Source organism: Halichoerus grypus, chromosome 7 (assembly GCF_964656455.1).
Source record: "Halichoerus grypus chromosome 7, mHalGry1.hap1.1, whole genome shotgun sequence".
Classification (NCBI taxonomy): Eukaryota; Metazoa; Chordata; class Mammalia; order Carnivora; family Phocidae; genus Halichoerus; species Halichoerus grypus.
The window spans coordinates 42022444-42049221 of NC_135718.1; the positions used below are offsets into that span (position 1 = coordinate 42022444).

The 26778-nt window shown below is 52.9% G+C and overlaps 1 protein-coding gene across 2 annotated transcripts in view; it reads left to right on the forward strand.

Annotated features, from left to right (window-relative positions):
• Positions 1 to 26778, forward strand: part of GRID1 (glutamate ionotropic receptor delta type subunit 1) — a 702575-nt gene that overhangs the window by 93667 nt on the left and 582130 nt on the right. The window lies entirely within an intron of this gene.

Genomic DNA, 26778 nt, shown 5'->3' on the forward strand with positions numbered 1-26778 from the left:
TTTTCTCTTTCAGTACCTTAAAGTTGTTGCTTCATTGTGTTCTCTTTTGCATTGTGTCTGATAATAAATTTGTTGTCATCTTTATCCTTTTTCCTCTGTAATAACATGTCTTATTTCTTTGGCTGCTTTTATGATTTTGTCTGTATCCCAGTTTTGAGCATTTCAAATATGATGTGTCTTGATGTAGTTTTCTTCTTCATGTTTCTTGTGCTTGGGATTTCCTAAGATTCTTAGATCTGTGGGTTTATAGTTTCCATAAAACTTGGAAATTTTTCATGAATTATTTCTATAAATATATTTTCCTTCCCTCTCCCTTTCCTCTCCTCTGGGACTCAAATTACACATATGTTAGACCATCTCAAGTTGCCCCACAGCTCACTAATATGCTTTTCCCTTCCTTCCTTCCTTCCTTCCTTCCTTCCTTCCTTCCTTCCTTCCTTCCTTCCTTCTTCTCTTTCTCTTCCTTCCTCCCTCCCTCTCTTTCTTTCTTATTCCTCTTTTCTCTATTTCATTTTGGATACTTTCTTTTATCATCTTTTTAAGTTCTTTTTTTCTGCTATATCTCATTTGACACTAATCCAGTTCAGTTTATTTTTTAATCTCATACTTTTCAGTTTTTATCTCTAGAAGTCTAATTTGCATCTTCTTTTCAATCTTTCATGCCTTTGTTTAACTTTTGAACATATGGCATATAGTAGTAATGACTGTTTTAATATCGTGGTCTGCTAATTCTGACATCTTTGCCAGTTCTGGTTTGGTTTGGTTTGGTTGATTTTCTTTTCCTATGGGTAGTGTAGTTGACCCTTGAACAACATGGGTTTGAACCGTGTGGGCCCACTTATTTATGGATTTTTTTCCCCCAATAAATATAATACAGTATTTTTAATGTATTTTCTCTTCTTTATAATTTTTTTTTATAATTTTTTTAAGGATTTTTATTTATTTACTGAGAGAGAGAATGATAGAGAGAGAGCATGAGAGGGAGGAGGGCCAGAGGGAGAAGGAGGCTCTCCGCTGAGCAGGGAGCCCGATGCGGGACTCGATCCCGGGACTCCAGGATAATGACCTGAGCTGAAGGCAGTCGCTCAACCAACTGAGCCACCCAGGCGCCCCTCTTCTTTATGATTTTTAAATAACATTTCTTTCTAGCTCACTTTATTGTAAGAATACAGTATATAATGCATACAACATACACAATATGGTTAATCAACTGTTTAAGTTATTGGTGAGGCTTCCAGTCAACAGTAGGCTATTAGCAGTAAAGTTTTGGGGGAATAAAAAGTTATACATGAATTTTTGACTGCACAAGAGATTGGCACCTCTAACCCTCATGTTGTTCAAGAGTTTTGGTTGGGTTACAGATATTGTGACAGATATTTTTGTATTCCCAGAAATATTCTTGAGCTTTTTTCTGGGATGCAGTTAAGTTACTTGGAGAAAGTTTGATCCTTTTGAGTCTTGCTTTTACCACTTGTTAGGCAGGATCACAACTATGACAGCTGGGGCGGGACCTTTCTATGTACTCTACCCAAAGTGAATCATGAGATTCTGGTTGAAAATGGCACTGTTCTTGGCCCTATGTGAAGTACTAGTCCCTCAAATCTTTTGGGGGTAGGGATCTTTTCCTGACCATGGAAAGGATCAACTCTGCTGAATACTTAAGTGGGATCTTTTGAAAAAGCCCCAGATTTCTCTCCTTGTGTACATCTCTCTTTACTCTGTCTTGAGACTCTGGCTGCCTCGATCTCCCTGGATGCTCAGATTCAAATCCTCAGCTCAGGGCATCTGTTGGACTCTGCCTGTGTACCCCCTCCCTTGTTGTTCTGGAAACTTAAGGCAGTAGGCTGAGGTTATCGTCGGCCTCACCTTGTTTTAGTTTAGTCTCTCAGGGATCACTGTCCTTTGTTGCCTCATCTCCAGTATCTTGAAAACCATCCTTTTGGGGCACCTGGGTGGCTCAGTCGTTAAGCGTCTGCCTTTGGCTCAGGTCATGATCCCAGGGTCCTGGGATCGAGTCCCACATCGGGCTCCCTGCTCGGCGGGAAGCCTGCTTCTCCCTCTCCCACTCCCCCTGCTTGTGTTCCCTCTCTCGCTGTGTCTCTCTCTGTCAAATAAATAAATAAAATCTTAAAAAAAAAAAAGAAAAAAGAAAACCATCCTTTTGTATATTTTACCATTTTTTTTTTGGTTGTTTCAGGAAGGAGGGTAAATCTGGTCCCTGTTACTCCATCTTGGTCAGAAGCAGAAGTCCGAGGTGTTTTTTTTTTAAATATTGATAATTTGAGTTTATTTAATGATAGAGGGAATAGAGAGGATGAAGATGTGAGGGATGGTGGAGAGGAGGCAATTGTTGGGATGAGATGAGAAGGGACAATTTAATGTTTTAATCTGCTGTTGATCAATACTCTTTGCCAGGCTCCTGTGGGTATTGGGGAGAATAATTCATAACCCCTGCCTTCGAGGAGCCCAGGATCTGAAGGGGAGGGAGAAATGGTTTATAGTTGTTTTAATCAAGAGGTACAGTTGTTGAGACAAAGCAGATGTTTCATGTTTCCAAACTATGAAGAATTTGATTCATTTAAAACATTTTTTCACTGAATGCAATTATAAATGCTGTTCCAGCAAAGCCTACAAATCAGGATAGATTTGTTCAGCCATTAAGGGAAAAGGATGGTTAATTTTGTGAGGTGTCTGTAGGAAGGAGCTTGAGACCCATATGTGAGCCTCCTTGGCCCTTTCTCTGCAGGGAGCTGTGGTGCCCCCACACACAGTAAGATGGGATAATGGCAGGCATCTTGAAGGGTTTTCATGGGGTACATGTAAAGCACCCATCAAGGTGCCTAGCACCTAGTAGGTGATGGGCAAATGTGGTTTCCATATTTGTGCAAATGAGTCCTTGGTGTGTGTCTTGGCACAGTGTGATGTTCTGATGGGCATTTCTCATGAGTCCCAAGTCTCTATGCCCTTCAGAGTTGGAGCCTCCCCAGACAGGAGCTGTGGTGGCTTTCTGCATTTTGAGAGATGCCATTTCTGGCTCCTCTGGATCCCTTGTTCATTAGGAGTCACTCCCTCTTATTCCCCTGAATCAGACAAGTCTGAAGGCCTAGAAGGACAGCAGTAAGCAACAGGATGTGCCCCCATCTCCAGAAAGTTACTGCCAACCTACCTCAAAAGTGTCTTCTGCTTAAGAGCTGAGCCTGAGGAAAGGGCCAGCTGTGGTCAGGGAAGAAGAGAGGAAGGACTGAGGACCAGAACAGGCATGAGGATGAGGACAGGAAGACCCCTAATGAACAAAGGGTCCATGCAGGCCAGGGCTCAGGTGCCCCAGAGGAGGCAGAAATGGGAGCTCTCAGAATGCTGCCCTTTGTCTGTGTGCATGTGTGTGGGGGTGGGGATGGCGATATAACCTGGAGCATTGGCTTGGCGACCTCAGTGAGGTCAGCACACCAGGAGCCTAGGCCCTCTCTGTGCCCCGCATAGGTGACAGGTGGCATCATCTCAGATACAGTCTGTCCTAAGTTGGCTGGATGGAGTTATCCTGCTCCTCACCCCTCAGGCATCTTGGAGGTAATGTGAGGGACTGGCACGTATGAGCGATGGAAGGCTCCCAATGTGCCTGGCACTTGACAAACGCAGCGTTTGTAGTCCTGACATCTTAAGAATGCCCTGGAGGGGGTAGGTATTGATTTTATGATAAGAAAGCTGAGGTTCATAGAGGTGAAGGGACTTGTTCAAGGTCATGGATGTGTCTTAGCTTGGATATGAACTCTAATCTGTCAGCCTCCAAACCTCAGACTTTCTAACATGCCCCATAGGTTCTCTTCCTGTTTTGGAAATCTGGTGTGGGGTCATCATCATGCAATAGGCCTACTTAGAAAGCCAGCTAGGGACGTGTTCATGGCAGCCTGTGGAGTCCTGACACCTGTGTTGTCCTGGGCAGGTCCACAAGGCATTTGTTTGCTCATTCCTTGCATTGCTGGAATAGGCCATCCTGTGTGGCAGTGACAACAGCCTCCGATCCCAGTGACTGATTTCTCACGCAGGCTACATGTCTTTCATGGGCTGGCCTGCGGGTGCTGCTAGCCTGTTTTCATCTTCCTCACTTCAGGAACCAGGCTGAGAAGCCACCACTCTCCAGAATGCCTTTGGTGATATGGGTAGAGAAGCAAGAACCAGCTCAGAATTCTGCATGTCACAACCTGCTTCCATTTCATTGGCCGGAGTAGGTCACTTGTCAGGCTTGACTGAGTGGTGTGGGGGAGTGTCTCAGACAGTAATAGTCTACAGTGAATGCTCTGTTCTGTCCCCTCAGTGATGACTTCAGAGCTCCTGTGGGTGCTTCCCCTCCCCAGCTCCCCAGGCTGGAGTTGGAACTGCCCAGCTCTCTGCCTTCAGGAGCTCACCCTCTAGTGGAGGGTTGTCACAGCCCCAAGAAAGGGATACCTCTGAGAGAGCACAGGACTGGTGGGTACACAAGAGCAGTGACACATTTTGCTCAGGGAGAATTACTCGGGGTGGGGGGAGGCCACATCAGAGCCTCTGGTTTAAGGATAAGAAATCCCCAGCAAGGGACAAGAAAGGAAGGGGCTTTGCAGTCTGAGGGACAGGTGTGCAAAGGCATGGAGCAGAGAGCATCATGGTGCTGTGAGGGCCAGTGGGCTGTGTGTTTGGAGCCCCAGGGGCTATGAAGAGGAAGGGGCTGAAGCAATGGGAAGGCCAGGAGTGAGACTTTCTTGGCTTATGCTGTAGGCCTGCTGAGCCCTAGTTGTGGGGTTCTGGCCAGTGGGTATGGAGAGCACTGGGAACGCTTGCTTTGGAAGCCCAGCTTGCAGCCTCTCTTGCATGCATCAGCCGTCAGCTCAGCCTTGGTCGCTCCTGGCTGCAGCAGGGGTCTAGACCCTGCTCCCTCTACTGCTGGCAGCCCCTGCTGTTCACCCTGGGGCGGGGGGTGGGGATGAATCAGCTCCATTCTTCAAGAACAAAAGCTCCTAGGTTGCCAGGGAGATGCAGGGGCTGCCGCCTGCACTTCCTGGAGTTGGGGTTTGGTGTCAGGAAGAAATGGGGACTCAGCGTGCCTGGAGCTGAGTTCTGTCCTGGGCAGGACGGGGCTGTGTTGAGCTGCCTTTTCATGTCTTCCTTGTTGAAGGAGGCTCTCTGTGGGTCAGAGCTGAGCAGAGGCTCTGGACTAGGAGAGGCTTGGGTTTGATTGTGCTTCTGCCACTTGATGTGTGAGTTTAGGCCCCCCGATCTGCTCTCTGTTTAAATTGGGGTAATACCCAGCTTGCAGGGTGGCTGAGGTATTTCATGAGAGCAGAGGTGGAAAGCCTTCTGTCTCTTCATTTATTCAGTGAATGCTTATTGCTGTCTGCCACGTGCAAGCGCTGTTCAGGGCTGGAATCCATGCAGTGACATGGGGCTGCGCGGGCCCGTGATGAACAGCCAGTCTGGCTGGCACCCTGTTGTGCCCACAGGAGCACTCACTGAATGGGGGTTAATGTTGTTCTGGAGGTCAGGAGCTCTGTGGGTGGGGTGGGGGTGAGGCTAGGAGAGGAGCATTTTTGGGAAGTGGAGGGATGGAGGGGGTTCCAGTCCCTGGTGCCATAGCCCTGCTGGAAAGGGGGTGGGTCATTAGAAGACCCTTCCGTGAACTTAAGCTTCCTCATGGCTGTGAGTCCCAGGGTGCAGGGGCACCCTAGAGGGTTTCCTGAGCCAGGGAGAGCTGCTGCATTTGGCTTTGGGGGAAGCCGTGGGTCGGATTTGGGGCTCCCCAGCTGTGTGGGAGTGTTGGGAATCTGTGAGGCGCATTTGGGGGTCAGACATGGTGTGGGGGTTGTTGATATTGGGAGTTGTCGGGTGTTGTTGATATTGGGGGTTGTCGGGGATGCTCTGTGGTGGGGCCTGGGGGAGGGAGAACTTCCCGAGAGGGTCACTGGTGCTGTGCCTTGGGGGTTGATGGCAGGTCCTAGGGTCACAGCTGGGGCCAGAGGTATGTTGGGGAGTCTGTGATGATGGGGGTATTTGGAGGGGATCATTAATAGTGTGTGTGGGGGGTGGGGATCAGTGAGGATGAGGGGGCTATGAGCGCCTGTCCCAGTGGCTTCACGTTTGAGCCCTGCTGTATCTGTTTCTGGTCTCCGGGCCCCAGGAGGGCAGCTTGGGCTTGAGCCTCTGTGAGGGGTTCCTGGGCAGAGAGGTGTCTGTGTGGGCTGGGTCTGGGGGCCCCGGCGGCAGGGGGTGTTGATCAGCTGACACAGAGAGGGAGGGGCTGAGCCTGGGCAGCCAGGAGCCGGGGCTGTGGGGGGCTGGGCCGCTGCTCCGCGCGACTTTGCAGATGCTCAGGGTCATTACTTGCCGTTGTCACCAGGGAAAGTTGCAAAATGAAAGTTAACTGTCAGAGAAGATTGATTCGTTTGATGTCTAACCAGGAGCAGCCTTTTATTGCTGTAAAATGCTGATTTCCGTTCGCTGCCAATGACAGGTGAGTCTTAGTGGCACTGAAGGAAGACAGACCCCCAGTCAGAACCCACAGAACACATGGCCCGCAGGGCCCAGCTTTCCTCCATCCTCCGTGGCTGTGGGAGTGAGGCTCAGTGTCTCATTTCACTCACGGGGCAAGAACAGGTCTGTGGGTGGGCTAGCCACTGGCAGGCCTGGTGGTGAGACTTGGGGCTCTAGATTCAGACACATCTGGGCTTCAATTCAGGCTGGGCCACTTAGAAGCTCTGTGTCCCGGGCAAGCCTGTGTCATCATCTGTAAAATGCGAGGGAGGGGTGTACCTAGCTAAGTCTTAGACTTCAGAGCTCTTGGCACAGTGCCTGGCACCTGTTATCAGGGGACGGGGCTGGGTCCAGCTGAAGAGATCAGAAGCTGATGTGATTCAGGACTCAGATCACTTTCCCAGGATCAGCATTGATCAGGGGTGCCCACGAGCTAGAGGGTAGACCTGAGTCAAAAGAGAGGGAGCAGTCAAAGAAGTAAAGTAGGAGGCTAGTGAGGACAGTTATTTGAGATGAGACTGTGCTTAAGGCAGGGGTGTCTGGAGCACGTGCCTACTGGGAGCTGGGCTGGCTGGCTGCCCAGGAATGATGAGCGGCCCCAGTCTGCCCCTAGCGTGTGGCCAGGGGAGTTTCTTCTTGCCTACAGCACTTTTACTTTCTTAAATGTGGCGAGGAAGAAAAGGGCTGGGCTAGTTCCGGTCTCACCAGACCTCATAACAGATGGCAATGATCAGGTGATTTTCTGGAGGTTAGGAGGCAGCCATTCTCCCCTGGGAACTTCTGCTTGGCAAAGGGTACAGTTGGGGACAGGTTGGAGGGGCTTCCTCATCTAGGGGGTTGGGGAGGAGGGGGCAAGCACAGCAATCGAGTGGGAGGTCTCTGTGTTGGGCGTCTGTCTGCCCGCATGCCTGCCTCTTTGTTGCTCTGAAGGAGGCAGGGGCTGGGCCTGCAGCTGCCTGGGCAGAGCGGCTCCTGCGTGGGACACAGCTCCTCTCTCTGATTACAGACTCACCGCGTCGCTCCCCACTCACCTCAACAGTCTGCGTGGGCCTTGGGCCAGCCTTTCCTGAGCAAGAAGATTGTGGAAGTGTCCTCCAGGTGGAGCTGCCAGCCGTCTGGGAGGTGTTCAGGGAATGGGCCTGCCTGGGGAGAGCCCCCAGAGGGGTGTGGTGAGCTCAGGCTGGGTGTGCGCTGGCCAGTGCTGCATCCAAGGGGCCCGCATCCAAAGCTGTGTGGTGGGGGTGGGAGGGTGCAGCAGGGCCCAAGTGTCACCCAGTGCTGGGTTCCAGCCTGCAGGGCGGGGTACAGGTCCGGCCCTGGGGATGAGGGTACAAGGTGCCAAGGGGCAGACAAGATATAGAGAGGACAGGTAGGAAATTCCAGCAAGTTTCTAGGCCAAGGAGATGCTGCAAAGAAGCAGAGGATGAAAGGAAATGAGAAATGAAGGACACATGGGCAGGGGGTTGCCAGTCTCTGGGGTACGGGATGTTAAAGCCTGAGGGTTACGGGGTTTCACCTGCCAGTTGGGCCAGGCTCTGAGCTCCAGGGTGGGTGGTGCCGCAGCTGCTGGGATGGGAGAGGAGAGTGCCTGGCTGGGTGTCATCATGGGTCATCCTGACCTGGCATTATGTAGAGAGGCTGGTGAGATCCTTACTGAAAATGAGGCAGATGGGCAGGAGGTCTCATGCTGCAGGGAAAAAAACAAAAACCAAAAAACAAAATCAAAAAACCCCAAACCAAAAACTGGGCCTTGGGGGATAGAAGGCTTGAGTTCTGCTTCTAGTTCTGCTATGAACTTGCTGAGCCCTGGACAAGTCCCTTCCCTTCTCTGGCTTCTAATTCGCTCCTCCCCTTAAAATGCAAGCCATGATGTGGAAAAAGGGATTTCAGACGTTTTCAAGGAGTGGGACCCTTTGTTCAAATGAAATATTCCATGACCCCTCCTGACCATGACCACTTTTAACTGAGTGAAATGGGTGGAGTGCGTGAAGTGGCGGGAGCAGGTCAGTGCTCTACTGCCCTCTCTCTTGAATTCAGGACACATTTAGGACCCAGTGGTCGAGCTCATCCCCAAAGCTCTGCTTACAAATGCTTGTGGATTTTAAACATTATATATATATTTAAGCCAATTTTTATTGAACACTTACTATGTGCCAGGCACTGTTCTAAGCACTTACACAAATATTAACTCTTTTATTTCTCACAGTAGCTCTAAGAAGGAGGTGGTAAAACGGAGGCACAGAAAGGTGGTGACAGTTCAAGGTCACACAGCTCCTGAGTGGCACAGCCAGGCAGTGGGGGTCTAGGTTTGAGGTTTTCCCCCATTTCCTACCGCCTGTAGATGATAACAAAAGGAGGTGGCTTGTCTCCTGGTAGAGGTAACTCAGTTGCTGCAGGCCCAGACCTCGACAGTCTCTGGAGACCTGCCCCGTGGGGTCTGGATCTGGCCGAGCTGGGAGAGGCCTCTCCTCGCTGCTGGGTCCACCGAGTCCCTGCGACGTCAAAGGCGAGTTTATAATGGCAACGTCGCAGGCCTTGGCGCGTAAGAAATTGAATGCGGGAGTTTCTCCGCCAGGCACACACTCTAACCACCAAATTTATTTAAGCAGATAAAATGCAGGGGGTGTAATGTCAGATTAATGGATAAATAACCGTTCTGGTTTTTGGCAGGATGGCGGGGAGCGGCAGTGAGAAGCCTCATTATGTGCCGCTCTGCCTCGAAGAACAAGCCTCGCGCTGCAACCCCAGCACCCGGGCCCGCGAACAGAGCATTAAATTGTTGGAAATGGCTCCCCTTCACTCGCAGAACAAAGATGTTTTCTCCAGAATAAATTGACTCCCTCTCAGAGCGCTGAGCCCCGGTTTCCCACAAATGCAGCCTATGCTCGTGGCTTCGCTCGCCGGGGGAGGGGGGCGGTGCGGGCCTGGGAACGCCGCGCTAGGGGCGCTTCCTGCCGGGGCGAGGGCACCGGCCTCAGGGCCTCGGGCTCAGGGGCTCTCCGTCGCCAGCCTCTGTGGCTTGGGGGGAAGGAGCCGGCCTGCAGTTGTGTGCACAATGCAGGGAGTCTCTGGAGGAAGGCGGGTCAACTGGGGCGCGTTGAGAGGCTTCGCTGCGCTGTGGTTATTAGGGCTTTGCGTTTCACGTCCTGGGTTTGCACGTCGGCTCACCAGCTGTGCGTTCTTGGCAAGTTATTTAACTTCTCTGAGCTCTGGTTATCCGTGAAATAGGGGTAACGGTCCCTCCCACCCGGGGTGGGGAGGAGTAATGAGACAATGCAGACGGGGAGTGCAGGTACTCTGGACAGCGCCGGCCCGCAGCCACCACCAACCATTGGGGGCGGAGCTGTGGGCGGATCTCCGCCAAGACTCCGCCTCCTGCTTCTGGGAGCTTGATGCCGAAGCAGAGGGGGAGGTGTGGGGACTCTGGAGTCTGCGTGCTGCTGGGCCTTGACCCCATGGCATGGACAGGGGCCTGCGCTGAAGGACCCAAGCTCCTCAAAGTGCCTGGGCAAACAAGGCCCCCCTCCTGGCTCCCCAAGTTTGGCCCAGTGCCTGGCAGGCTACTGGCTGGGTGGGACTAGAATCTCAGGGGAGGCTTGGCTTTGGCCTGGGCTAGATTTTGGCGGATTTGGAGCTGCTACCCTGGCTGCCCTGTGCCCAGTAGGAGCAGGGCTCCGAGAAGCTGCTCAGGGGAGAGTAACTGCTTTCTGTTCCAGAAGAGCCCTTTTCTCCCTCTTCCTCCTCCTCCTAGAAGCCACAGGTGGCAGTGGAAAGAGCACAGGCCGAGGCCAGACTCATTGCTGTCACTCCTAGCTGTGTTACTCTTGGCAAATTGCTTCCGCCCCCAGCCTCACTTTTGCCACCTGCTGACCCTGGAATAATGCTTTCACTTTGCAAGACTGATTATGAAGAGTGAAGCTCCTGGAGCGGTGCCCAGCACAGTGTAGGCTCTTCGGGCACTCATGTTTTGTAACAGATATTTACAAAATGCCTACTCTGTACTAGGTCCCGGGCCGGTCTCTGGAGATGGGATGGTGAGCAGGGCAGCCATGCTGTGGCTTCTGGGGGGTTGTACTGGGGAGCAGGGCTGACCAGTGTGCTGGCGGCTGCCTGGATGTATACATGTCCCTGGGTGCTACTTACGTGCACCACCTGCCCAGGGCCCTCAAGGTTGGCTTGCATGTGGCAAGATCTGGCCTTTGGGGCAGTGGGCTGCCTGCGTCTTGCTCTGCCTTCTCCCTCCTCTGTCATGCCTTCTCCCCGCTCCTTGTCTGCTGCACCAGAGTTTCTGACTGATCCAGCCCAGAGTTTGGAAAAGTAACTTTCCAAAAATGTCCTGGGCTTGGGTTTGGTGAATGAAGCCTGCTGCAGATCCATGGGGCTTCCACTGGAGCACAGATCCCTAGTCGCTAATGGAGCATCTCCTAGCAGAGTCGTCAGGCACCCTTTAGGCGCTGGTGTCCCAGGTGGGCAGAGCAGATGAGGTCCCTGCCCTCATGGATCTTGCAGTCTCCTGAGTTGTGGCAATTACTGAGCACTTTCCCAGTGCCAGGCTTGGTGCTAGTGTTTTCACATCTCATCCTCTCCACAGAACAGATGGTGTGGCCGGTTTTGAACCCCCCCACCTTCCTATGCTGGCAGGCTCTGTCTGACCTGCCTCTTTCCTAGGGTCCCTTGAGCTGTACCAACGTAGAGCTCTGGGCTCCGACAGGGTGGGCTGGAACTTGGTTCTGTCCCGTGATGCTGCAAGTCACATACTCCATGTGAGCCTGTCTCCTCATGCACAAAATTGGGATGATACTCGTACCACCTCCCAGGGGTGTGAGGAGGAAGCCTCCAGGCACAGAGCCTGGGCTGTCTTGGGGCTTGCCCGAAGTGGCTGGGTGTGTTGCTCCCCAGGGAGTGGGCCTGCAGGTCCCGGGCCCTTCCCAGGATGGCAGCCGTCTCCCCTCCAGCCCCAGCTCCTGCTCGTCCTCTCGTTTTGCAACCCTGTTTGGGAGGCATGGAGTGGGCTCCCTGGGCAGCACTCTATCTCCCACCTGCTGGGTCTTTGTTTAGTTCAGAATTAAAGCAGAAGCAGAAAACACAAAACATTTCCTGCATCGCAAGTGAAGGAACTGTCTGTCTTGTCAGCTCCAGAGCTGCCGGTGAGCTGCTGGTAATTGTGGAGTCTGGCTGTGGGGGCCTCCCCTGGGAGGCTCGCTTTCCATCACTGTCCGTGTCTGTTATCATGGTTATCACATTCCCAAGCAGGCTCTGGGGAAGCGGGGCTGACCGGTGATTTTCCATTTTCTGGAGGGGCAGTTCCCACCTCCCCTCACTTGCTTATTCCACTGGCCTAGCTCCTTGCAGCCCTCTCCTGCCTCACCTTGAGCCTTCTGTGATGTCACCTGCTGTTGGTATAGTTCATTCCAGTGTGTCTGTCTGTGTTCCCACTGAGATCGTGAGCTCCCGAAGACCTTGCTGGGTCCCAGGCTGAAGGGCGCTGCAGGGACCATTAAAGAAGCTCCGATGAGGAAGGCAAGCCAGGCACTTGTGGGGGAGCTCAGGCCTCCGAGGCAGACCCAGCTTCTAAATCTAGCTCTGTCACTGGCTCTGTGACCTTGGGAGAGTTACCTAACTTCTCTGAGCCTTGCTTCCTTCATTTCTAAAATGGGGGTGATCCTGGTCCCTGCTGGCTGTAAGAGTTGGTGTAAGGATGATCATGAAGTTATATCCACAGCGTGGAGCTTAGTGCCTGGCACATAGTGCTTAGAAACGCTGACTCCGAAGTGGCAAGAAGCCACGTAGAATGTGCTTGAATTTCCCTGTGGCAGGAGGAACGAGAACGGGGCATAGGAGAGGAGGGTGGTTGTTGCCCAGGCCACTCCATGGGCTGTGGGTGGGTGGTGGGGGGCAGACTCATGGTTGTCTGAGGACTAGGTGGGGGTGACTCACTCTAACAAGCTCAGGAGAGACTGATTTTGGTTGAATACATGCCAGCATATTAATTCACAGGGAGAAAGCGCTGCCTGGTTCTCACATGCTCCCCCAGAAAGGAATCGCAGTTTGAGTCCTAGCTTGGCCAGCTTCTCCAGGAGCTAGGTGGTTGGGTGCTGCCCACATCCAGCTCACTGGAGGGACCCTCCAGGGGGGCTCTAAGGAGCTTCTTGGTCACCATTTGGAGCCTGCTCTGGACGGAGGTCAGGGCATGGCTTCCAACCGGCCTCCTTCGCTTGCACCATGTCCCTTACTGGATTCTTCCCATCCTCCTTCCTCTTACCTCTGCCTCCTTCTCTCTCTCTTGTCTGCCCCCCTGTCCCGTATGTGCCCCCACACAGACGTGAACTATTAGGGATGCAATTCCAGCCGGGCTGTCAGCTTCATTAAACTTGAAGGCATTACCTTTTTTTCTGATTTGAAACTTTCACCCCCGTGTTGGTGGTGCCCACGTTTCCCCTGTTTTTCTTTATAATTTATCTGTTAATATTTTTATTTATGTTTTATCTATAATGATATACATTTATATGATTTATCGTTTTTTAATGTTTAAGGGACATTTCGTTTTCTGCATGCAAATAGTTTACAGACACATCTGAGGAAGGATGGGCACTAGACTGTCCTCAGTGAACGTGGGCAGACCCAGATTTCTGAGTGAGAGGAGAGACAAATGCTGCTGAGGTCTGGAAGCAGCCAGTCTGGTGTTTATATGTCTGGGGTGGCCTGGGCTGGGCGCCCGTTGGCAGGGGCGGAGCTCATCAAAGGGAGCACGTCCATGTTCTTAGGGGTTCTCTCGAGGTTTCGAGGGTATAGCTGCGGAGGACATGGGACAGACTTCCGCTGTCAGCACCCATGTCTGGAAGCCCACAAATGCACCGTTTCCGTCATCAGAATATCTCCCTCTCTTTTTCTTTGAGATTTAAACATTATTCAGTCATGAAACTTAGCATTTCTCTCCGTGTACAAACTTTTCCTTAGGCAGGTTGTGTCCCTCTGATTTCTAATATCAGTTCTTTGTTCGGCTCCGGGAACTCTTCTGACAGGCTTAGGAAGATAGCTGCTCTCTGTTTCTTATGTGTTCTTTGGGAATCAGAGCCCGTACATTTGGGTTCTTCCAGCATTTTCTCTTATGTTTATCATCTTACCCATTAAACAAAGCTTCCACTCATTTATTCTGTGTTCTGGGTACGTGTGGTAGACTGTCTTATTGTTCAAGATACTCACTGCTTCTCTCAGTGGGGGGGGAGGGTGCAGGCTGCTCTGATGGTGTCATCCCTGGCCATGTGACTTGCTTGGGCCAATGAAATAGGGGTGAGGGTGCCTTCAAGCCTCTTCTGAACGGAAGCTTTAAGAGCTGTCACATGGTTCTGGTGTATTTGGTTTCCCTTCTTAACTGAGGGATGGGGACTGCTTCCTCAGCCTGGATAAAGATGCCATAGAACAAAGCTGTGGCCAACCTGCAATAAACATGTAAAATAGGGGAAAATAACCTCTTGTTGATGTAAGCCACCTAGATTTTGGGGTTGCTCATTATGACAGCATATCTTAACTTAACCTGACTAATACAATACTAATACAAATTGTCTCAAATATATTTTTTGTTTTACTGGTACAATTTGTTGGCAGTGCCATTCTGTTTTTTACTGCTTCCAACAGCATTCTTATTAGAGGCACAGAGATATTAATCAAACACATTTTTATTGAAGTACCGATAACATACAGTATTATCTTAGTTTCAGGTGTACAACATTTTGCTTCAATAATTGTGTACATGACTCAGTGCTCACCACTGGAAGTGCAATCACCATCTGTCACCATACGTTATCACCACATTATTGACTATTCCCCATGCTGTACTTTTCATCTCCATGGCTTATTTATTTTATAACTGGAAGTTTGTACCTCTTAATCTCCTTTATCTATTTCACCCGTTCCCCCTACTGACCTCCCCTCTGGCATCCACCGATTTGTATAGAGATATTAATTTTGTTTTAAATTCTCTTATTCAGTTGATGGAATGTATTTCTTGTTTTCTTTGAAAACAACTGGTAGCCTTTTTCCAAAATCTTCTTATGCTCTATGTATGAGTCTGTTTTAGAGTTGGCCTTCCCTCTGACATTGCCTTGCTTGTTTTTCTTTTTCTTTCTTTCTCTCTCTCTCTCTTTCTTGGACTGTAGAGATTTTACTTCCTTTACCTATTTGTTCATCTTTGTGTTTTCTCTCTTATTCCTTCCTGCTTTGCTGAGGGATTTGGTGGCCTCCTTGGGGGTGGAAAGCTAGGTTGTAAGCCTGGACACCCACCCAGAGCCCTGGCTGGTGGTAGGAAGTGTGTAGTTTGAGAATGGGCGTGTTTCCTGCTTGTCACTGTTGGTGCTGCTGGTGCTCTTTTTTTCAGTGATTGCAGACGGTTTTAATTGGATCAGAGGGAGAGAGTCCTTGGTACTGCTCCTCTGTTCTTTATCTTCCTGGAGATAATCCCTTTAGGTGTCTGGAGCTGGCTCTCATGTCACCTTCTCGTTTGGCTGGCCTCTTGCCAGGCTTTTCTCTGGTCTCCTCAGCCACACCTTGTGATGAGTTTTTGTGTCCTGCGCACCTGGCCTGGCTGTCCCCTTCCAAGCCTTCTCCATCATACCACTGTCTCTACTGGATTAGAGCCCAGAGTGGAACTCAGCTCTTAGCTGACATCTGGCTGGTTATTAAGCTGGGGGTGGGGGCCCTCCCTTCTTATCCTGGGTATCATGTTATTAATTCACCCAGACGTGGCCACATCAGTCTGTTGGCTCCTATTCAGCTTAAGGGTGGCTGAACCCGAGTCTGTCTCCCAAAAGCTTTTCACTGAGTCTTTCCTTCTTCTTATGCCTTTGGCCTTCTAAACTTCTAAACCTCTATCTGTCTCTGTTTGAGGTATATTTTGCTGAATATGACCCATTGTTTCAGATGGCTGAAATATTTTTGGATACCAACACTGCCATTCAGTATATTAACTACCTCTGCAGTGGGATCAGTAGCAATCAATATCCTCTGCCAAATCACTCATAAAAGTTGAATGGACGGATGTGAGGACAGAGCCCTTGGGCATATCACCAGAGACACTTTGTTGGTTGTTATGAATCATCCTATGTTGGACCTGGTTAATCTCTGAATCCACCTGATTGTACTGGCACCCAGCCCAACTCAGAGGAGGCTCTGGAATACTTTGCCGAAATACCTCTAAAGCCTCAAGGTGCAGATTCTGCAGGTAAATCAGCCAGTGTTGGGCAAGAAACAGATCACACATTCCCAAGGGTCACTGAACAGAGTTGAATGAAGAGGAACCAGGCAGGGAGAGGGAATCACTCAGGGACCAGCATTCCCAGGGAGCTGTACCATCTGTGGGTCTAGAAGGGGCAGGAGAAGGGGCAGTGTTACTGAGCCACCGAGAAGGATGCAGCGGGCAGGGAGACATTGCCCAATGGGAGCTGTGTCCTCAGATGCGGGAACACAGCCATTGCAAATGTGGGCCCAGCCCAACTCTCTGCCTGCTGATGCCTCCCGGTGGCTGAAGCTAAGTAGGATCCAGGGGGCCAGGGAGCCCAGGAGTGGAGTCTCTGGAGGCCAGCCTCACGGGGTACATACCAGGGTGGATCGGGAGGTGCAGGTGGACTAAGCAGCTTGCCAGGTGAGGCTGTGATGGCATGTGCTTCTACAAAAGTGCTACCTAACGTCCATGTGGTGCCACTTGCAGTCACTTATTAATGTCTCCCCAGCTTCTATGAATTAAATATTTGCTTGGGAGCTGGTTCCCTGGAATGGAGAGCAGGCTTTTTTGTCTGTTGTCACCTGTGGATTCTCTTGCCAATGGGATGAGTTTAATTATAGTCGTGGGGATGTGATGACATTTGATTTTTGCGAATCAAGTGCTGTGGGAGCAGAGCCCCTGCCTTGGCCAGACAAGAGAGGGAAGAAGAGCAGGGAGAGCCCCTAGGAGGGGGAGGGCTTTGGTGGGTGCCCATGGAATTGCCCCTCTGCCCAGGGCTGTCCTGAGCAAGACATACAGACAGAATTCAGGCAGACACACCTGTGGGGCTAGCAGACCTATGTTCACTTCTGAAGCACTGGGCATTCTTTTCCAGCCTTGCTTCTGAAGGGAAGGCAGGGTTGTGGTCTGAATGATCCTGTTTCTCCAGGAGCTCTGGTGACTGGCTGTCGTGTGCATCCTGGGGCAGGCGGTGTGGTGCTCGGGGGTGTGTAGGATGCAGAGAGCTGAGATGGAGTATGTGCTGGGCTGAGCAGCCGAGGCGAGAGCCCTGGAACTCCTCTTGAGTTATCTGTCCACCTGCCGACCCCGCCCAGCACAGGTGAGTACACACAGCTGGTCTCCCTAGCTGCTGTATGCAGGGCCTTGCCCAACAGGACCAAGTTAAACTCTTATGGGGACAGTGCTGAGGATACCCCAGGATTCCTAGGGACAGTGTGGGATTCCTCTGAGGCCAAGGTTGGGCACTGGGCAAGAGGGCTGGTGATGGCAGGGGAGGCGTGCCTCCCAAGCCATGGGTGCTCAGAACCCAGCCAGGTGTGCACACAGATGGTGAGGGAGCTCAGCCAAGGCATCCCAAGGGTGGGGTGGTGAGGGAAGGTGTTCCTGAAGGGGCAGGTGTGTGCATCTGTCTGTGTGCATGTGTGATATTGACCTAGGCCATGAGGTATAGAGAAAATTTGTCTTAATTATTAAATTTAAAGTATAAATGTAATATAATAATTATATGACAGAGTCTTTGAAAATGAAAGAAAAGAAAAAAAAACCCACCTACACTTTAACCAATCAGGGTTGCGTTTTTTTTTTTTTTTTTAAGATTTTATTTATTTATTTGACAGAGAGAGACACAGCGAGAGAGGGAACACAAGCAGGGGGAGCGGGAGAGGGAGAAGCAGGCTTCCTGCCGAGCAGGGAGCCCGATGTGGGACTCCATCCCAGAACCCTGGGATCATGACCCGAGCCGAAGGCAGACGCTTAATGACTGAGCCACCCAGGCGCCCCAGGGTTGCGTTTTTGGCTTGTATTCTTCTAGGCGTTTCTCAAAGAATCGTGATTTCTCAGGAAGCAGAGGGCAGGGGTCACAGTGGGCTGACATTCTGGTGGGTAGAGGGCCCATGGGGCTGGAGATGTGCTGGGGAGCATTAGGGAGAGATGTTGGCTACTGAGGGCAGGACTCGTCTTGGGTTTCGGGGTCCAGGCCCAAGCAGGACTTGTCACAGTGGGTTCCCTCCTGCAGCCTGGCCTGGGGGCCGGTCCTTGATCTGGGCCCTTGAGGCTTTGCCTTGTCCGTGCAGGCAGCTGGCAGGGAGGTGATGGGCGGCACTTAGGCAGGCACCACCAGCAGGGTTCCTGTGTAGCTCCGGGACACCTGGCGGGGTGCGGTAGCAGTTAGGGGTCTGGGCAGGTCTGCTGCCAGGAACTCTGGTCCCCTGGGCCTTTTTGTGGCCTAGAGGCAGCTGTTGGACATCAGACAGGTGATGGGCAGTCTCAGGCATTAGGTGGCTCTGCCAGCAGCACAGCTGGGAGCTTGCTGGGCCCTGTCTGCCATGCTGGAGACGCATACCAGGCCAGAACTTGGCCCTCGGCCCCAGCTGCATGTAGAACCCCCCAGGAACTTGTAAAATCAGTGACACCACGGCCCCTGCATTCTGGGGGCACCACCTGGGTATCAGGGTGCTTGAACGCTCCCCAGGCGATTTTAGAGAGCAGCTACTGTGGTTGTCAACTTTCATATGCATGAGAATCACCTGGAAACCTTGCTAAAAAACACAAATTTCAGGGCCCCACCTTCCAAGTTTCTGATTCATTAGGTTTGGGTGGGGCATTGAATTCTGACAAGTTTCCAGGAGATGCTAATGCTGTGGGTCTGAGGATCACACTTGAAGAACCACTGGCCTAGGGGCAGATGATTGGGGGGAATCCTGGTGCTGCCCGGGGGTGAGGACAGGCAGGCATCAGCTGGTGAGGGCAGGTGTTGGCCGCCACACAGAGGTTGTGCGAGCAGATGTTTGTCAAAGATGGTGAGGGAAGAGGTTGGCTGTCGCAGGTGGTGAGGGAAGGTGCTGGTTTCTACCCAGTTGCAAGGAAAAGGGTTTGTGGTCACACCCCTAGGTGCTGGCCGACACAGGTGGTGGAGGAAGGTGTTGGCTTGTATCAGGTAATAAGGAAAGCTCTTGCCTGTAGGTGTAGGAGGCAAAGGAGGGTGCTGGCTGTGACAGGCGGCCGCCAGTGGTGTTCGTGGGTGACCAGGAAGGCTGGTGGCTTTATGTGTGGCTGGAGAGGGAAGGTATCGGTCTACTAGGTGCTTGGGAAGCTGTTGGGGGTCATACACACGAGATGAGAAGGTGGTGCCTTGTCATAGGTGTGAGGGAAGGTGTTGGCAGTTACAGGTGATGAAGGAAGGTGCTCGTCCTTCTAGTTGGCAAATAGGCTCCTTCCATTGGTCCCATTTGCCCCTGAGGCAGAAGCGACCTCCAGCTCCCAAGTCCTCCTTCGCGCCCTCCCATTTCCCCTTTCCTAAAGCCTTCAGACACAGACCGGTCTGAGAAGGCCACTGGAGCTCTGAGGCCCCCTTGAGGGTGGGTGTGTTTCCTGGTCTTGGAGGGAGGGGTGTTAGGGGTGTTAAGGTCATGCTGGAAGACGGCAGGCAGCGTGGGGCTCTGTGGTGGGGAAGTGCTTTGCATAGCACGCTGGCCATAAATAATGCATCCGCCACAGAAGGAGGGCCCCAGGAAGCGTAACTTACCCCCACATTCAGGAGGCACATTTCAATGCAGAAGCCCCAGGAAGAGCATCCTTCCTCATCTCTGTCTTTTGTCATTAGTTTCCAATTGAGAATCATGGCAGCCCGTGTCCTGGGGCTCCAGCCTGGTGCCTGTGGGGAAAACAATTCTCCCAAGAGCAGGCTGCTGAGATGCATGATTTGGAGCCTAGTCTTTGGAGACAACATGCAGATGAGCCGTTCTTGGGGGGAAAAGACAGAGCTGTCAGCCAGCTCAGTCTGATGTCCCTTGTTTCTATAGCTACAGTAAATGTAATTACCAAAGAGTAACCCTTTGTGGATTTCACTGTAACCTCAGATAGCTAATGACATTTACTGGGTTTCTAGCAATCTGGGACAAAATGCTCGTTTTGAATTTAACATGAGTAATGCCATTTTCCATCTTAGTTAAGTACTTTGTGTCATAAAAGAGTTATCTGCACAGAGCCCCTGGTCCTGTCAGTAAACATATTACAAATATTATCACCACTTATTTTCTGGATGAAAGATGTGGTGAAGGCCCAGAGAAACGCTCCGCCTTTACATTTATGACTCTGCTTGGAGACTCAGCAGATTCAGCGTGAAATCATCGTGGAGGTAATTCAGACTATGCACCGGTATCTCACATGCAGGGCTGGAGGCGCCCGGAAACGTAATGTTATTCCAGGGAGCACAAACTATGTAAATACATCCTTCCACCACCCGTCCATGGTAGGCGTCAGACGGTGTCACTTGGCTACCAACGCAGATGATAGATGCTGAGCGTCTTTGGCCTGGGAAAATGGAAGTCTTTGTAGCTTGTTAGGGAAAGACATGTTTCTTCGCTGTTCCTGGATTCATGAAGATTTCACACACCAAAGTGAGTGGGTGCCAAACCACATAGTCATTTGTCCATCCATTTATTCTTGCACCTTCCAGATCCATTCACACAGCCCCATCCATAATCATGATGGTGCAGCGTGCTGGGTGTTCTGATGGAGGGGACCAGGAGTGCTGGGGCGGGAGGAAGCCGGGGAATGGAGGCCAGTGAGCTGCCTGCAGGAGTCCAAGTGGGCCCAGAGGGTAAGGTGCCATTCCCCCAGGGTCTGAGTGGATATGACGGACATGGGCAGCCCGGGGCTGAAGGCAGGTCCTCCAGGTTGGGCATGATGGCAAGAGTCTTCTTGGACCAAGTCCAGTGTCTGCCTCCCCTTGGGCCCATCACTGCTTCAGAGGTCTGTGGGACTGAGGGACAGCCCCAGTGGGCCCCTGGGGGTCAGTAGGACCTGGACTCTGCACCTGGCTCTGCCACTTAGTCGTGGGGCCACTTCGGGTCAGCTCAGAGCCCGTGTTTCCCCATGTATAAAACAGGGCCTCCTAGAGTGGCAGTGGGGATGACACGAAGCAGCTCACCAACCTGCATAGGCCGCCTCAGGTCTTGCTGGAGGCACCTTGCTTAGGAAATGAGAGCGCCCATCAGGATGTTCCTGTGGGAGGTTTGGCGCACAAAGCCTTCCAGGACAGCCCTCGGCTCAGCTGGACCTAGGGAAGCCTCAGCAGGTGCCTGGCGCTGAGCTGTTGGCTGCACGCACAGGTGGGTGGGAGGGATCTGTGTCTGTGCCCGGTGTCCATGCTCCCTGATCCCCGGTGATACTGTTGAGTGACCACAGAGGCGGCCGGGTCATCAAGGGCCTGTTCACTCCGGCTGCTGCCTTGTCCTGGTTCTGACTCCTGTTGGCAGTGATCAGCAGGCAAATTCCAACGTGTGAGGCCTTTGGAGGAGGCCCTCCTGTGCTGCCCTTCCTGGTCTTGGATTGAATGGATTCAGGTGGCAGTGCCCACCCCTGACTCCAGATCCGCAGGCCTCTCCATCTGGAGCCTGACATTATAGGGAGCTGAACAGAAGGTCACCCATCTAGGATTTTCCAGGAAGAGCTGGGTGGTGGCCCTTCAAGGCTTGGAGGCACCAGCTCCTGGTGGAGGTGAGGGGCCTGTGAACAGCAGGTGCAGGAATCGGCAGTAACCCCGAGACTGTGTGTCATTTGTTGTGATTTTGTCACATTGCATGGAAAATACACAGTTTGAAAACGGTCCTTGGACGAGCCTGCTGAGCGTCCCTTTAGGAAACCGAGGTGCAGCACACTCGCATGAGCTGAATCTGTAGAGACAGTTGGAGGCTCGGCCCCCTGCTGCTTATCAAAAGCATTTCCCTTTGCCCACAAAGACACGCCAGTGCCGAGGCCTCCCCACACCACCCTTCTGGATGGCCCCTGCACTGAGAAAGTGACCGACGAAAGGCAGTGGGAGGGGAAAGCTTACTCTTGAGGCCATGCTGGCGAGGTCACCTCATCCAGCCCTCTGCTTCTGCACAGGGCCGCCCTCAACAGAGGGACATGCGCCATATTCACCCTCTGGTGGAGCCCCACTGCATGGAGGGAATCTTGGCCCCTGGTGACAATGTCCATATTGGCTCCTGCCTTTGCATCTTCTTTGTGTGGCATTCTTATTGGAACGATTCATCCATCTTGTGTAATCATTAGTTCATCGCTTTGTCCATCCATCCATCCATCCGTCCGTCCGTCCATCCATCCATCCAATTATCCATAGGTACATCCACTCATCAAACATTGATAAAGCTCCCTATGTAACTGAGGATTGGAAGGGTCTATTGTGGAGAGACAGACAGACAAGCAAACTTGGGTAAGGCGACCCGGAGGCCCCGTAATTGGGTGGCGATTGGAGATTTTCTCAAGGAGGGGGCCCTGGCCTGAGTCTGAAATGAAAGAAGGCATTGGTTCCATAGAGTGGTGGTTGAGGGAAAGGAGTCCCCTCTGTAGAGAACAGCTCTCTGCTTGTGGCAGGGGAGAGGGTGGAGGAATGGAGGTAGGTCAGATTCAGTGGAGGACAAATGGAAGTGGAGGGTGGGAGAAGAGCCTGGGTGGTGGGCAAGACCCTCAGGGAGGGTATGAACTGTTTGACCTTTGGTCTGAGGTTGAGCGGGGAGCACAGTCAGGTCTGTGTTCAGAGACTGGAGGGGGTAAGGTGGAGGCATGGATGGGGGGGGAAGTTCTGACTCAGCTCTAGAGAGGGTCTTGAAGGTAGGACTGGTGGCACCCCCCACTGGGCTGTGGTGGCCACGCGCTGGGTCCTCTCCTGCCTCCCAGTCCTCACCCCAGTGCCCAGGTCCTGATGTCAGGAAGGGGCACTCTGGGAACCCCGCCATCTCCTAAGGACTAGTGAGGCCTTAGTGTGGGACCCTCATCCCATCTGAAAGGGAAAGTATTGGGGATAGGAGGGTTTTCTGGGGGCCCTGTGTGTTGCTCTGTACCGAAGTAAGTACAAGCCTCAGCCCCCTTATGGTCTTGGTTCCTCCTGCAGAGGGGGGCAGGCAGCAGGGAGATCAGTACCTTCTGGGAAAGGGAGGGTGGGTGTGGCTCCTTCTCCCTGGGCCTGCAGCGTGCCGGGACACTGTGAACTGATGTGCTTTCTCCAGCTTCAATCCTGACAATGACTGGGAGGTGGGGATTGTCACACCCAGTTTACAGATGGGGGCTGAGACCTAGAGAGACTGATTTCTCCCAGGTTATATGACCAGAGCAGAAAGTCGAGATTTCTTCCAAACCGGCTAATTCGGAAACTCACGGTCATTTCTTGTTGATTCATATAATATTGTTGTTGTTGTTTCAGCCAATCCAGGCAGCACCCCCTCCCCAGCCGTCCTCCTCCCAGTTTGATGCCGCACGTCTGTAAATAGGCCCCCTGCCCCAGGTGAGGTGTCAGTGCTCAGCAACCCTCCCCCACCTCCCTGCATCTGGGGGGCCGGGGTGCGGGGGGGTGTGGGGTGCCGGTGGGTGAAGGTGATTGGTGGCTGGCAGAAGCCCCTCATTAGTGCCTTTGCCTCTGAAACCACTCTTTCTGTGCTATCTCTAGGCTTCACTTGTGGGTTTTGGGGGAAAAGTTTTTTTTTTAAGATTTTTATTAATTTATTTGCGAGAGAGAGAAAGTGAGAGCGAGTGAGCACGAGTGGGGTGAGGGGCAGAGGGAGAAGCAGACTCCATGCTGAGCAGGACTTGATCCCAGAACCCTGGGATCATGACCTGAGCCGAAGGCAGCTGCTTAACCGACTGAGCCACCCAGGCACCCTTGGGGAAAGGGTTTAATAAGCAAGGTTGGAAATTCTATACATTCCAGGGGAAGGGGGAGGTGGTAGGAGGCAAGGGCAGCCCCCTCTATTGGCAGTCCTTGAGTCCAAGGATTCATTTCCTAGGCCCCAGAAAAGGCGTACAGATTGAGGCCCAAGCCGCTTGGCCTCTTGTTCCGCTCAGAGGAGGAGCTCCAGCTCTGTCCAGGATGGGTACGCTTGCCCCCTCCCCTTCCAGGCTAGTGCTGACCTCCCCGAGGCCTGGGACAGCGCCCCTCCACTGGCCAGCTTGTGCCGGCATTTGGCCGGTAGAGTGGTCTGGCCTGCAGGCCTGGAGACGGGTAGACCTAGCTACCAACGCATGCTACGTGTTTTGAGGGCCTGGCATTGGGCCCACATTGGTCCTTTCAGGCTCTGCCAGGCCCGCTCGAGGGTGGAGTTCTGCCCCATCCCATCTCTCCAGCTTGTGGCTCGGTGCTTCTCGGGGCCTCCTGAGGCCTGGCCCATGCTGGTCTCTGCTCTGCCTGGTACTACTGGTTCCCAAATTCCTGTCACTTGCCCTTCTCCACTTGGGACTCTAGCTCCTGCCTTTCCCATCTTGGTTCCCCCACTTTGGAGAGACCCTTAGAGGGCAGACCTGCCAGTCATGGCCCTTTCCTGGAGCCCCAGGGCCTCTCTTCCTGGCCTGCGGTCCTTGGAGACTGTATAGCTAACCGTTCGGATTTGGGAGACTGGCTGGGGTCTCTTTTTAGTGATCAGTTTGAGTTTATCTGTCTTTGTGTCTCTCTGTCCATCCATCCCTCTATTCTTACCTCCTTCCACCCCCCACCCACCCATCTGTCCATCCATCCGTCCATCTATCCATTTATCCATAAATCCACCCATCCATTCATCCGTCCGTCTGTCTGCCCATCTGTCTGTCCCATCATGCAGCCGACAGGTATTTATGGATACCTACAGTGCTCTAGGCACCGTGCCCGGTACCGGGGGCTCTAAGGTAGATGGGTCCTGTCCGCAGTTCGAGGGGGGAGCCCTTTCCTCATCTGTGCAGAGGGCCATCAGTCACCCTCATGGGGCCATGGAGGGGGGGGTCTTAGTGACCCGGGGCTGTCACGGGTGTGGTGAGTTGCCTAAGGGCTCTGCACTGGTGGACTCATCACAGTGGTTACTAGTGAAGGCTCTGGGAGCCGGGCGGGCTGGAGGGGCAGGCAGGAACCTGCACTGGTGGGGGAGGCCCCCGGTGGGGCGTGGCTGTGGAGAAGTAGCTGACATGACACCGATGCCTGGAATAAGCTGTCCAGGGGTCTCTCATGCAGGGTGCATGGGGTGGGAAGGGGCTCTGGGCAGTGGTGACCGGGGGAGACTTGGGCAGTCGCACCCCAGGGAGGAGGGAGCAGTCTGGGGGAGGCAGGCCCTAGGGGCTGGAACCAGGGGCACTGGGTGGACAGTGGGGATGTCAGCGAGGGGAACCTCAGCTTCTTAGCCCTGTGTGGCCGGACTGACCCTCAGCTTCTTCCAGGGTCCTACTCGTCTGCCCTGTGAGCTAGCCTGTGGGTGGCTGGGTTTGGGGTACCGGGAGCCGGTGGACTCATCATCAGGTGCTCCCTTGCCTGTTTCTTCTGGTGGTGGTCAGAGCCTTGCCCCTGCCTGGGCTTCTCTCAGGTCTCAGACACATGCCCCTGGCAGCAGGGGTGGCCATGGGATAGTGAGGAGAGATGCCTACACCAGGCCCTCAGGGAGCCCAGGTGGGCCACGTGGCTTCCCAGGGGCCTTTTGCTTTGCCTGAGTGGCTTTGGTTGGGGGGGGCAGGAAGTGGCAGGGCCAGTGAAGAGGTGCCGACAGAGCCTCCTCTGCCTCCCTCACTGGCCCTGAGCCAAAGGCGGAGAGGCCTGGGGTGGGATGGTTCTGGCCAGGCCTGGTCCCCAGATTATAGTGCCTTAAACATCGATACATGCTGGCTCTAAGTAATAGAGTAAAACTAATGGTAATAGGAGTTCTGATAATAAGGATACTGAGCTTTGGGAAGAGTTGACTGTCTGAGGGGGAGTGGGTGCTGGGCTGTGTGCCCCTGTGTGGGCAGCATCCTTCCCTCCCAGAACACCAGGCCATGTCCCAGTCCCCCTTGCCCTGTGACGGTGTTCCCAGAAACCCTTTTGCCAGTTGGGGTGGTATCTCCTGCTCCCTCCCCCTGGGTGGAGCCAGACCCCCAGAGCCTGGGAGAGGAGCTTCTAGGTGAGGAGAGTGGACACAGGCCCATTAGTCTGCACCAGGCCACATTCCTAGTGCCTGAGGTTCCCGCTGTTGCCTCTGGAAGAGAGAGGAAGAAATGAAAATGCTGAATCAATGAGACAGGGGTCTAATTACTCTGGGTAACATCAAACCTCCAATTTTGGGCCCGGGTGCTCTCTTTAATTTGGGGTGTTTAAATATTTACCTGAAATGGAGGGGAAGAAATCTTTTGGGCTGCAAGGCTATTCTGGCAGCAACGTGCTGAGAAATTCATTAAGCCATAGTTAATTAGGGGATGAAAGATACATATATAGCTCATTTGTTCAACCCACATAATTTACATCTCGGAGGATATTCGAGTACTAGCTCTGCTCCGGCTCTCAGAAATGGGGTCTTGAAACACAGCCTCTCACTGTGGCTGCCTCCCTGGGCCTGTGGGACAAGAGAGGGAGCCCTGGCTGCCCTCCGTCTGTTCGTCCGTCCAGGAGCGGGGGAAGGTGCCCCGGGCCTCGCTGCCCCTCCTGTCTCCCCCTGGAGCCGTGGTGGCCTGTCTGGCTGTGCGCCTGCTGCCAGGGATGATGAACGAGGCCGCCGCGCAGCCCCCTCTCAGCCGAGCTGCTTAGCATAATGGTGCGGCATCGGAGCAGATTTTAAGCTACATCGAATCCGCTTCCTAGATGGGAGACGTTGTCGCTCGTTTAATCTGTCGCAGGCTGGTGCAGAAATCAGGGCTCCAACATCAAATCCCCATGCCTCTCTGCTAGACTCTAGTTCTTGTTCTGCTGCGCATGCCTGGGCTTCTCAGGGGGCCGGGGGCTGCCTTGGCCCTGCTGAGCCTCGAGCCGGCCTTGGACACCCAGTTGGCCCCTAGAAGAAGAGCCTGCCCCTCCCAGAGACCCTGTTTGCCAGTTGGGGGCTATGACAGGATTACTGACATGTCCAGGGGTTCCTGTGTAGTCAGTCACTGCCGCCTGGGAGGGGGAGCTGGGGAAGGTGGTGCTGCTGGGGAGTGGGGGTGGTCTAGAAAAATTCCCTGTCTTGGCCTCACCATCCAGTGCTCTCCCTAGTTATGCCTCCAGTTTGGGAATAGAGACGCGGAGAGGAAGGGAGGAGGTGTGTGTGCACGTGCGTGTACGCGTGCATGTGTGCGTGGAAGGGATGGCAGTGAGGGCAGGG